This window comes from Canis lupus, chromosome 33 (assembly GCF_003254725.2).
Source record: "Canis lupus dingo isolate Sandy chromosome 33, ASM325472v2, whole genome shotgun sequence".
NCBI classification, from domain to species: Eukaryota; Metazoa; Chordata; class Mammalia; order Carnivora; family Canidae; genus Canis; species Canis lupus.
The window spans coordinates 24,710,772-24,723,629 of record NC_064275.1 but is presented as its reverse complement, the minus strand read 5'-3'; the positions used below and the strand labels follow the sequence as shown (position 1 = coordinate 24,723,629).

Here is a 12,858-nt window from a genome sequence, read left to right as displayed (position 1 = left end):
TATAACATCTTTCTAGTTATGATTTTACTTATAATTCTATGTCTCATTTTGATAAAATTTATGTTTTTGAGATGATGTTTGTTTCTTTTTTATTTTAATAAGTACCCTTATGTATTCTTGTATTGTTAACAACAGTTTATAGACACAGATACCTATTATTGTAGACAGACATCTCTCTGCATTTATGTTTAAAATTTCAGGATAGCTTCAGAATGGCACAGTCATAATCCAAATAGAATGTCGACATAGTTTTATTTAATTTGCTTAAAAAGCAGGGTTAAATACCTTATCTGCTCCATGACATGCTTTCTGAATTTGCTTTCTCTTTCTTTTACTCTATGTCAACAAAAGAAGCAATCAATAAAATATTGGTCATAATCATTCACATTGTAAAAAAGATTTAAAAGTATCTGTATTATATATAAAAAAAAATTGAATTGCTGATATTATATGTAGATGATGATTCAGCCTTACAAAGAAAGAACTTTGGTTCAGGGACACTCTGAACAGTGTTCTTGGAGTAAGAAACATCTGGTTGGTGATTACTGATTTGGGTAATATGTGGGAACAGAGAAATGAAGGAAATAATACAGCAAAAAAAGAGATACATTCTCCTCAGTTTATATTTTTTTCATTCATTGCTTCTCTAATAATTGTCAAGTCATTAACCAAATCAAAATAGTATATTTGCTGTTGTTTATACATACATGTCTGTGTAAATAATTATAATTTTTCAATCAATACACATTAGTATTATGCACTGATTTCAGTAAAAAGGAATAATATCTAAATTAATTAATAATTTACTTCAATTTCCAACTCCAATAATTTTTGGCTGAAGTTTTCAACTTTGATTATGTTCATTACCTGTTAGTAATTGAAATATACTTATAGGTCATACTGTAAAAAAATGTTATCAGAAATTGCATTTATTGCTACTCTTTATGTTCAAAGTACTACACTAAATGGCAGGGTAAAAAGAAATAACTGACCAGCAGGAAACTTAAAATTTACTAATTTAAGCAAAGCAAGTATAAAACTGACAATATGAGGTACCATAAACAAGTGATACACCTGCGGTGTTGAGAATAGTAGGAGTACACGAAGTAGAAGTTAAGAATATTATGGTTTCACTTTATGATAGAAGAATTTCCAGATTTTTGTAGATTACTTTCTAGAAGCTAGATTAAGCATTAAAAGATAGAACTTGGGAGTTCTGGTCCAAGATGGTAACATAGGAAGACCTTGAACTCACTCCTTCCATAGACACACCAAATCTACACCTACTTATAGAGCAATTCTTCCCGAAGAAGAACTGAGAGCCAATTAAACAGTTACCACTATTTATGATTCCCCACTCCCCCTTAGCTCATGCCAGCCCTTGATGACCTGGGCCACAGAAAAAAGCCACTACTATTTAAAAGAACAAATACTATATAATAGGTCAACCCCTAGAACTCCACCAAATGGTAAGGGAGCTGCTAAAACTCTCTCTGGGCTGGCAAGCACCATGGTTTAAATTCTTGTCTCGGGATCCCTGGGTGGCGCAGCGGTTTGGCGCCTGCCTTTGGCCCAGGGCGCGATCCTGGAGACCCGGGATCGAATCCCACATCGGGCTCCCGGTGCATGGAGCCTGCTTCTCCCTCTGCCTGTGTCTCTGCCTCTCTCTCTCTCTCTCTCTATGTGACTATCATAAATAAATAAAATTAAAAATAAATAAATAAAAAATAAATAAATAAATTCTTGTCTCCATCTTGATGGCATGGACAAAAGCCAGGAACCAGATACCCTAGCAAGCCTACTACCTCAATGACCCTGGGCCCCTAGCCTATACCAGGCCCAGCCATCCCATCAAGATAGCCCCAGTGCAGTGCACAATCAGAACACTCCTGGTCAGTGCTCACTAAATCCTTTGCCAAAGTGACAGATGTGCAAAGCACTCCAGAACATTCCAGGCCCACATAATGTTGACTCCAAACAATTCACCAGGCACCCCTTGCATGGAGCACCTCAGAAACCCCTAGTTCATGCTACTTTGGCTCCAGGTACTCCATTAGGGCTTTGTTTACATGGCACACACTGGGAAACCCTGGCTTACACTCTGCCTCAGTTCCAGCCTCCCACCAAGGCTCCCCCTGTGTAAATCACTCTGGGATACCCAAGTTGGACCAATTTCAACTTTAGCCATCCTGCCAGAGTACCCCCCTACCCTGCATCCATTTCAGCTTTAACTATCCTGCTTGGGTGCTCTGTGTGGAGAGCCCTAGGACATCCCAGCTTGTACCAACTTTAGCTTCAGTCATCCATACTCTATGCCCCAATACAGTATATACCCACTTTATCTTCAGCTGTCCTGACAGGGCACTCTGTGTGGCCTGAAATGGCCAACACCCATTTCAGTTTCAGAGAGTCTCCAGCACAGAATGCTCCAGGACCCATAGTACAGAAAAACCACAGCTCCAGCAAGCCAACCAAAGTCACTAGGCATGTGCAATCTACACAGGGGATGACAATACATAAGATCATTCCTTTAAATATAGCAGTAGCTGTTCCACCCAACTTATAGAAATAAAGAAAACCTAGCAAAAAAAGTCAAGCAAAATGAGGAGACAGATGGAATATGTTCCAAGTGAAGGAATAAATCAAAACCTCAGAAAAAGAACTAAATGAAACAAAGGAAAAACCTACTTGATAGAGTTCAAAATAATGGTCATAAAGATGTTCACTGGACTGGAGAGAAGAGTGGATGAACTCAGTGAGAACTTTAACATGAGATTCAATATATAAAAAATCATCATTAGAGTTGAAGAATACCATAACAGTAATGAAAAATCCACTAGAGAGAATCAACAGTAGAATAGAAGGTGCATAAGTGATCTGAAAGACAGAGGAATAGAAAGTACCAACCTGAACAGTGAAAAGAAGAAAAAATAATTGTAAGGAATAAGGATAGGTTAAGGAATACCTTGGATATCAAGCAAACAAACATTCTCATTATAGGCATCTCAGAAGGAGAAGAGAGAGAAAGGGGTACAAAAGTTATTTGAAAAAAAAATAATAGCTGAAAAACTTAATAACCTGGAGAAGGAAGCAGACATCTAGGTTCAGGAAGCAGAGTTCCAAATAGAAGATTAATCTAAGGAGGTTATCTATCAAAATACTAGAGAAGAACACAGGCAGCAACCTCTTTGACCTTAACCATAGCAAATTCTTACTAGACACATCTCCAGAAGCAAGGAAACAAAAGCAAAAATGAACTATGGGCACTTTATCAAGATAAAAATATTCTGCACAGTGAAGGAAACAATCAACAATACTAAAAGACAACCTATGGAATGAGAGAAGATATTTGCAAATGACATATCTGATAAAGGATTAGAATCCAAAATCTATAAAGAACTTATCAAACTCAACACCCTCAAAACAAGTAATCTAGTTAAGAAACGGGCAAAAGACATGAATAGACATTTTTCCAAAAAAGATATCCAGATGGCGAACAGACATATGAAAAGATGCTCAACATCACTCATCATCAGGGAAATGCAAATCAAAACCACAGTGAGACACCACCTCACATGTGTCAGAATGGCTAAAATTAACAGCACAGGAAACAACAGATGGTGAGGATGTGGAAATAGGGGAATCTTCTTTTACTCTTGATGGGAATACAAACTGGTGCAGCCACTGTGGTAAGCACTATGGAGGCTCCTCAAAAAGTTAAAAACAGAATTACCCTATGACCTACTAGATTTATCCAAAGAACACAAAAATACTGATTCAAAGGGACACATGCACCCTGATTTTAATAGCAACATTATCAACAATAGTCAAATTATGGAAAGAGCCCAAAAGAGAGGGAGGAGGGTAAAGCAAGCCATAAGAGACTCTAAACTATAGAGAAGAACAAACCAAAGTTGATGAGGGAGGTAGGTGGGGGATGGGCTAAATGGGTGATGTTCATTGAGGAGGGCACTTGTGGTGAGCAATGAGTGTTTTATGTAAGTGATGAATTACTAAATTCTACACCTATAACCAATCTTACCATATGTTAATGAACTAGAATTTAATAAAAATTGAAATAAAAAAGGAAAAAGACTAAAGATAGAGAATTTTTAAAGCAGCAAGAGAGAAGCAACTAGTTATATATAAGGGAAGCCCCATAAAGCCATGAAATGATTTTTCAGCAGAAACTTTGCAGACCAGAAGAGAATGGCATGACACAATTCAAAGTGCTCAAAAGAAAAAACCTACAATCAAGAATACTCTATCCAGCAAGGTTATCATTCACAATTGAAGGTGAAATAAAGAATTTCTCAAAGAAAAAAAGGGTCATTATCACTAAAGTGGCCTTGCAATAAATGTTAAAAGAACTTCTTTAAGTGGAAAAGAAAGTGTCATAACTAGAAGTAAAAAAAAAAAATCACAAAAGAAAAAAAAAGTCATGAGTAAAACCAAACATACAGTAAGGGTAGTAGGGCAATCACTTATAAAGCTAGTTTGAAGGTTAAAAGAAAAAAGTAATACAGTTAAGTATATCTAAAAAATTAGTTAAGGGATACAAATAATAAAAAGATGTAATTATGATAACATGTACATAAAACGTGAAGGAAGAAATAAAGTTCTTTTAGAATGTATTCACACATAAATGACCATCAAATCAATATAGACTTCTATATACTTAGAATGTTATATATGAAACTCATGGTAACCACAAGCCAAAAACCTATGACACACACAAAATATAAAGAGAAAGAAAACCAATCATCACACTAAAGAAAGATATTGATTACAAAGGAGCAAGAGAAAAAGAAAGGAATAGAAAACTACAAAACCACTAGAAAATGATTGACAAAATGGCAAAAGCATATACCTATCAATAATTACTATAAATGAAAATGGCTTAATGTCCTCATCAAAAGACACACGGTGGTAGAATCAATAAAAATACAAGATCAATCCACTTACATGCTGCCTACCAAAGACTCACTTCAGACCTAAAGATACATACAGACTGAATGTGAAAGGATAAAAAAAGATACTTGAAGCAAATGAAAGTGAAAAAAAAAAAAAAACACGGGGTAGCAATACTTATATCAAACAAAATAGACTTTAAAACAAAAACTGTAACAAAAGACACGGAAGGGACTACACAATGAAAAAGGGTTAACACAAGAGGATATAACAATTGTAAATATCTATGTAGCCAACATTGAAATACATGAAACAAAATATTAACATACAATGGGAGAAATTGACAGTAATAAAATAGTAGAGGTCTACAAAACACCACATATCAATCGATAGATTAGGCAGAAAATCAATAAGGAAATAGTGTCTTTGAATGACTTAACAGAAATATACAGATCATTCCATCCAAACAGAACTGAATACATATTCTGTTCACATGTACATGAAACATTTTCCAGGATGGGTGTCACACATTAGGCCCCAAGACAAGGCTCAATAAATTTAAAAGCATTGAAATCATTTCAAACTTTTTTTAAGATTTTATTTATTTATTCATGTAGAGACACATAGAGAGAGAGAGAGAGAGAGAGAGAGAGGCACAGACACAGGCAGAGGGAGAAGCAGGCTCCATGCAGGGATCCCAACGTGGGACTTGATCCCGGGTCTCCAGGATCACACTGGGAAGCTGAAGGCGGTGCTAAACCACTGAGCCACCTAGGCTGCCCTCAAACATCTTTTTTGACCACAACAGCATGAAATTACAAAACAGTGACAAGAAAAAAAATGGAAAAACCCAAACACAAGGAGGCTAACCAACATGCTACTAACAATAAATAGGTCAATGAAGAAATCAAATAAAATATTAAAAAATATATGGGGCACCAGAATGGCTCAGTTGGTTAAGCATCAGGCTCTTGATTTTGGCTCAGGTCATGATCTCAGGGTCATGAGATAGGTCCTCAAATTGGGCTGCATGCTGGGTGTGGAGCCTACTTTGGATTCTCAGTCTCCCTCTGCCTCTGCCCCCCCCATTCACACTTGCTCTCTCTCTAAAAAAAAAAAAAATGGAGGGGAATAAAAATGAAAACACAGTAAGTCTAAATCTTTGATGCAGTGAAAACAGTTCTAAGCAGGACATTTAGAGTGATACAGGCCTACCTCAAGAAACAAAAATAATCTCAAATAATCTAACCACACATCTAAAAGGACTAGAAAATAAGAACAAAGTTCAGAGTTAGTAGAAGGAAAAAAATAATAAAGATAACAGCAGATATAAATGACTAAAAAATCAATAGAAAAATCAATGAAACTAAAAGTTATTTCTTTGAAAAAATAAACTAAATTGATAAACCTTTAGCCAGACTCATCAAAAGCAAAAAAAGAGTGGACCCAAATAAAAGTCTTAAAGCCAAGGAGTAACAGCTGACATTGAAGAAATGCAGAGGATTATAAGAAACTACTACAAAAATTATATGCCAACAAGTGGACAATCTGGAAGACATGAATAAATTCCGAAAAGTTGTAGAAACTTACAAAATTGAATCAGGAAGAAATAGAAAATCTAAACAGGTCAATTATAAGTAATGAAATTCAACAGGTAATCAAAAAACTTCCAACAAAAAAAATGCACATCCAGATTGAGTCACAGGTGAATTCTACCAAACATCTGAAGAAGAGTTAATGTATATCCTTTTCGAATTATTCCAAAGTATAAAAGAAAAAGGAAAGCTTCTGAATATACTCTCTGAGTTCAACAATATCCTGATAACAAAACCAGACAAAAAAACTACAAAAAAGGAAAACTATAGGGCAAGATCCCTGATTAACACAGATGCATAACTCTCAAAAAATATTAGCAAACTGCATTCAACAATATATTAAAAGGATCATTCATTATAATCAAGTGGAGTTTATTCCAGGGATGTAAGGATGGTTCAATATTTGCAAATCACTCGGGACGCCTGAGTGGCTCAACGGTTTAGCGCCTCCCTTCTGCCCAGGGCATGATCCTAGAGTCCCGGAATCAAGTTCTGCATCAGGCTCCCTGCATGGAGCCTGCTTCTCCCTCTGCCTGTGTCTCTGCCTCTCTCTCTCTCATGAATAATAAATTTTAAAAAATCTTTAAAAAAATGCAAATCACTCAATGTGATAAATCACATTAGCAAAATGAAAGATAAAAATGATATGATCATCTCAATAGATGCGCAAAAAGTATTTGATAAAATTCAACATACATTCACTATGAAAACTCTTTAACAAAAATGAATTTAGAGGGAACATACCTCAACATTATAAAATCGATATATAACAAAACCCACAGATAACATCATACTCAATGGTGAAGAACTGAGAGCATTTCCTCTAAGATCAGGAACAAGACAAGACTGTCAAGACTGACAAGAATAATAATCTTGTGACAAGAATAATAATCTTGCCACTTTTTAACATAGTACTGGAAGTCCTAGCTGTAACAATCAGACAAGAAGAAGAAATAAAACGCACCCAAATTTGGAAGGAAGAAGTAAAACTGTCACTATTTGTAGATGCCATGATACTATGCATAGAAAATCCGAAGCCTCCAAAAAATATATATATATTAGAATAAATGAATTCAATAATGTCAGAGGACACAAAATTAATATATAAATATCTTTTTCATTTCTATACACAAATAATGAAGTAGAAAAATAAATTTTTAAAAATCCGATTTAAATTGGACTGGAAAGTATGAAATACCTAGGAATAAATGTAGCCAAGGAAGTGAAAGGCCTATACTCTGAAAACTAACAGATGATGAAAGAAATTAAAGATGACACAAACAAATGTAAAGATATTCCATGCTCATGGATAGAAAGCATTTCATTAAATGTCCAAACTACCCAAAGCAATTTGACAAATTCAATACGATCCCTATAAAAATGCTAAGAGCATTTTTTACAAACTAGAACAAACAATCCTAAAATTTGTATGGACCTACAAAAGACCCTAAATTGCCAAAACAATCTTGAGAAGGAAAAACAAAGCTGGAGGTATCACAATTCCAGATTTCAAGACTTACTACAAAGGTTTAATAATCAAAATAGTACAGAACTGGCACAAAAATAGACACATGGTCCAACAGAACAGAACTGAATGCCTAGAGATAAACCCATGCTTATATGGTCAATTAATCTATGACAAAGGAGTCAAGAATATCCAGTGGGAAAAAGATGGTCTCCAAAAAAAAATGATGTTAAGCGGGGCAAGATGGCAGAAGAGTAAGTTCCCCAAGTCACCTATCCCCACCAACTTACCTAGATAACTTTCAAATCATCCTGAAAACCTATGAATTCAGCCTGAGATTTAAAGAGAGAACTGGAACGCTACAGAGAGAAGAGTTCGCACTCCTAATAAGAAGACAGAAAAATAAATAAAATAAAATAAAATAAATAAAATAAATAAAATAAAATAAAATAAAATAAAATAAAATAAAATAAAATAAAATAAAATAAAATAAAATAAAAAAGAATCTAGTGCGGGAGGGGCCCCCACGAGGAGCCGGGCTAAGGCCAGGCAGCAAGAACCTCCAGGACAGGAAAGCCCAGTCCAGGAGAAGCAGGAAATTTTACAATCTTCCCGGACGGAAATGCACTCACAGGGAACTCGGGCAGGATCCCAGGAGGGGCAGTGGAGCCTCCTGGCTCCCGGGATCACTAACAGAGGAAGTGCGCCCCAGGGGAGAGCTCGCCACACACCTTGAACGACTGCAGTAAAGGGCTGGCGCACATGCCTGGAGGGGCCTCGGGAGCAGCTCAGGTGGCGGCTCCCCACGGAGGGGGCTGCACTACCCCGGGAGCGCAATTCCAGCGGCACAGGCCCCGGATCCCAGGCGCCGGGGGACACAGCCCAGGATCCTGCACACCCCCTGGGACAGGCGAAGGCTGGGAGGGCCCAGGACAGCGAGGACACTCCTGCTACAGGGTGCCCCCGAGCTGTGCCCATCAGCGTCCCCCTGGCCCAGAGCATCCAGGCCAGTGTGGACTGGAAGCTGCAGTAGTTACTGTGGGAGCTGACTCCAGAGCTAGAGAGCTGGCCCCCGCCAGTAGGATTGTTCCTCCTGGTGTCACCCTGTGCCTGGGAGAGTGGGGCCACCAGGGAACAGAGGCCTCACAGGATAAAGAGCTCCCACTGAGCTGTGCACCTGGCAGGGGGTGGGACAGCTCCCCCAGGTGCACATACCTGAGAATCAGCACAGCAGTTCCCTCCCCCAGAAGACCAGCTGGAAGGACAGAGGAAGAGTAAGTCCTTGACTGAGAAGCGCTGGAAAGCTCCAGAGGAAGTCGAGGTATTTACAGTATATAGAACCAGAGGACACCCCACCTTTTTGTTTGTGTGTTTTTGGTCTTTGTTTTTGTTTGTTTGTTTGTGGGTTGTTTGCTTTTTTTTCTCTTTTTTCTCCCTTCCTTTTTCCACTACAACTTGTTTTTAGCCACTCTGCACTGAGCAAAATGACTAGAAAGAACTCACCACAAAGGAAAGAATCAGAAATAGTACTCTCTCTCACAGAGTTACAGAATTTGGATTATAATTTGATGTCAGAAAGCCAATTCAGAAGCACAATTATAAAGCTACTGGTGGCTCTGGAAAAAAGCATAAAGGATTCAAGAGACTTCATGACTGCAAAGTTTAGATCTAATCAGGCCAAAATTAAAAATCAATTAAATGAGATGCAATCCAAACTGGAGGTCCTAACGACTAGAGTTAATGAGGTAGAAGAATGAATGACTGATATAGAAGACAAGTTGATGGCAAGGAAGGAAACTGAAGGGAAAAAAAAGAAAAACAATTAAAAGATCATGAGGAAAGGTTAAGGGATATGAATCTCAGAAGGAAAAATCTGCCTCAGAAGGAAAAAATTTCTGCCTCAGAAGGAAAAATCTACATTTAATTGGGGTTCCAGAGGATGCGGAAAGGGAAAGAGGACCAGAAAGCATATTTGAACAAATCATAGCTGAGAACTTCTAACTTGGGGAGGGAAACAGGCATTCAGATCCAGGGGATAGAGAGATCCCCCCTTAAAATAATAAAAACCGTTCAACACCCTAACATTTAATAGTGAAACTTGCAAATTCCAAAGATAAAGAGAAGATCCTTAAAGTAGCAAGAGACAAGAAATCCCTAACTTTTATGGGGACAAGTATTAGGTTAACAGCAGACCTCTCCACAGAGACCTGGCAGGCCAGAAAGGGCTGGCAGGATATATTCAGGGTCCTAAATGAGAAGAACATGCAGCCAAGAACACTCTAGTCAGCAAGGCTCTCATTCAGAATAGAAGGAGAGATAAAGAGTTTCCAAGATAGGCAGAAACTGAAAGAATATGTGACCACCAAACCAGCTCTGCAAGAAATATTAAGGGGGACTCTGTAAAAGAAAGAGGAAGTCCAAATAAATAGTCCACAAAAACAGGGACTGAATAGGTATTATGATGACACTAAATTCATATCTTTCAGTAGTAACTCTGAACATGAATAGGCTTAATGATCCCATCAAAAGGCACAAGGTTTCAGACTGGATAAAAAAGCAAGACCCATCTATTTGCTGTCTACAAGAGACTCATTTTAGACCTAAGGACACTTCCAGTCTGAAAATGAAAGGATGGAGAACCATTTACCATTCAAATGGTCCTCATAAGAAAGCAGGGGTAGCAATCCTCATATCAGATAAATTAAAGTTTATCCCAAAGACTAGCAAGAGATGAAGAGGGACATTATATCATACTTAAAGGATCTATCCAACAAGAGGACCTAACAATCGTGAATATTTATGCCCCTAATGTGGAAGCTGCATGTATATCAATCAATTAATAACCAAAGTTAAGACATACTTAGATAATAACACACTAATAGTGGGAGACTTCAACACGGCGCTTTCTGTAATTGACAGATCTTCTAGGCACAACATCTTCAAAGAAACAAGAACTTTAAATGATACACTAGACTAGATGGATTTCACAGATATTTACAGAACTTTACATCCAAACGCAACTGAATACACATTCTTCTCAAGTGCACATGGAACTTTCTCCAGAATAGACCACATACTGGGTCACAAATCAGGTCTTAACTGATACCAAAATATTGAGATTGTCATCTGCATATTTTCAGACCATAATGCTTTGAAACTAGAAATAAATCACAAGAAAAATTTGTAAGAAATTCAAACAGGTGGAGGTTAATAAAGACCATCCTGCTAAAAGATGAAAGGATCAGCCAGGAAATTAGAGAAGAATTAAAAAGATTCATGGAAACTAATGAGAATGAAGATACAACCATTCAAAATCTTTGGAATACAGCAAAAGCAGTCCTGAGAGGGAAATACATTGTAATAAAAGCATCCCTCAAAAAACTGGAAAAAACTCAAATACACAACCTAACCTTGCATCTAAAGGAACTGGAGAAAGAACAGCAAATAAAACCTATACCCAGCAGAAGAAGAGAGTTAATAAAGATTCGAGCAGAACTCAATGAAATAGAGACCAGAAGAACTATTGAACAGATCAACAAAACCAGGAATTGGTTCTTTGAAAGAATTAATAAGATAGATAAACCATTAGCCAGCCTTATTAAAACAAAAGAGAAAAGACTCAAATTAATAAAATCATGAATGAAAAAGGAGAGATCACCACCAATACCAAGGAAATACAAACGATTTTAAAAACATATTATGAGCAGCTTTATGCCAATAAATTAGGCAATCTAGAAGAAATGGATGCATTTCTGGAAAGCCCCACAAACTACCAAAACTGGAACAGGAAGAAATAGAAAACCTGAACAGGCCAATAACCAGGGCAGAAATTGAAGAGGTCATCAAAAACCTCCCAAGACACAAAAGTCCAGGGCAGATAGCTTCCCAGGGGAATTCTATCAAGCGTTTAAAGAAGAAACAATACCTATTCTACTAAAGCTGTTTGGAAAGATAGAAAGAGATGGAAAGAGAAAGACCCCCCCAAAAAGGAGAATTATAGACCAATATCCCTGATGAACACAGATGCAAAAATTCTCAACAAGATACTAGCCAATAGGATCCAACAGTACATTAAGAAGATTATTCACCATGACCAAGTAGGATTTTTCCCCGGGATGCAAGGCTGGTTCAACAGTCGTAAAACAATCAATGTGATTCATCATATCAGCAAGAGAAAAAACAAGAACCATATGATCCTCTCAATAGATGCAGAGAAAGCATTTGACAAAATACAGCATCCATTCCTGATCAAAACTCTTCAGAGTATAGGGATAGAGGGAACATTCCTCAGCATCTTAAAAGCCATCTACGAAAAGCCCACAACAAATATCATTCTCAATGGGGAAACACTGGGAGCCTTTCCCCTAAGATCAGGAACACAACAGGGATGTCCACTTTCACCACTGCTATTCAACATAGTACTAGAAGTCCTAGCCTCAGCAATCAGACAACAAAAAGAAATAAAAGGCATTCAAATTGGCAAAGAAGAAGTCAAACTCTCCCTCTTTGCAGATGACATGATACTGTACCTAGAAAACCTGAAAGACTCCACCCCAAGATTGCTAGAAGTCATCCAGCAATTTGGCAGTGTGGCAGGATACAAAATCAATGCCCAGAAGTCAGTGGTATTTCTATACACTAACAATGAGACTGAAGAAAGAAAAATTAAGGAGTCAATCCCATTTACAATTGTACCCCAAAGTGTAAGATGCCTAGGAATAAACCTAACCAAAGAGGTAAAGGATCTATACCCTAAAAACTACAGAACACTTCTGAAAGAAATTGAGGAAGACACAAAGAGATGGAAAAATATTCCATGCTCATGGATTGGCAGAATTAATATTGTGAAAATGTCAATGTTACCCAGAGCAATTGACACGTTTAATA

At 37.3% G+C, this 12,858-nt stretch overlaps 1 protein-coding gene across 6 annotated transcripts in view; it reads right to left on the bottom strand.

The window, feature by feature from the left end:
- STXBP5L (syntaxin binding protein 5L) overlaps positions 1–12,858 on the bottom strand; it is a 381,900-nt gene that overhangs the window by 172,976 nt on the left and 196,066 nt on the right. The window lies entirely within an intron of this gene.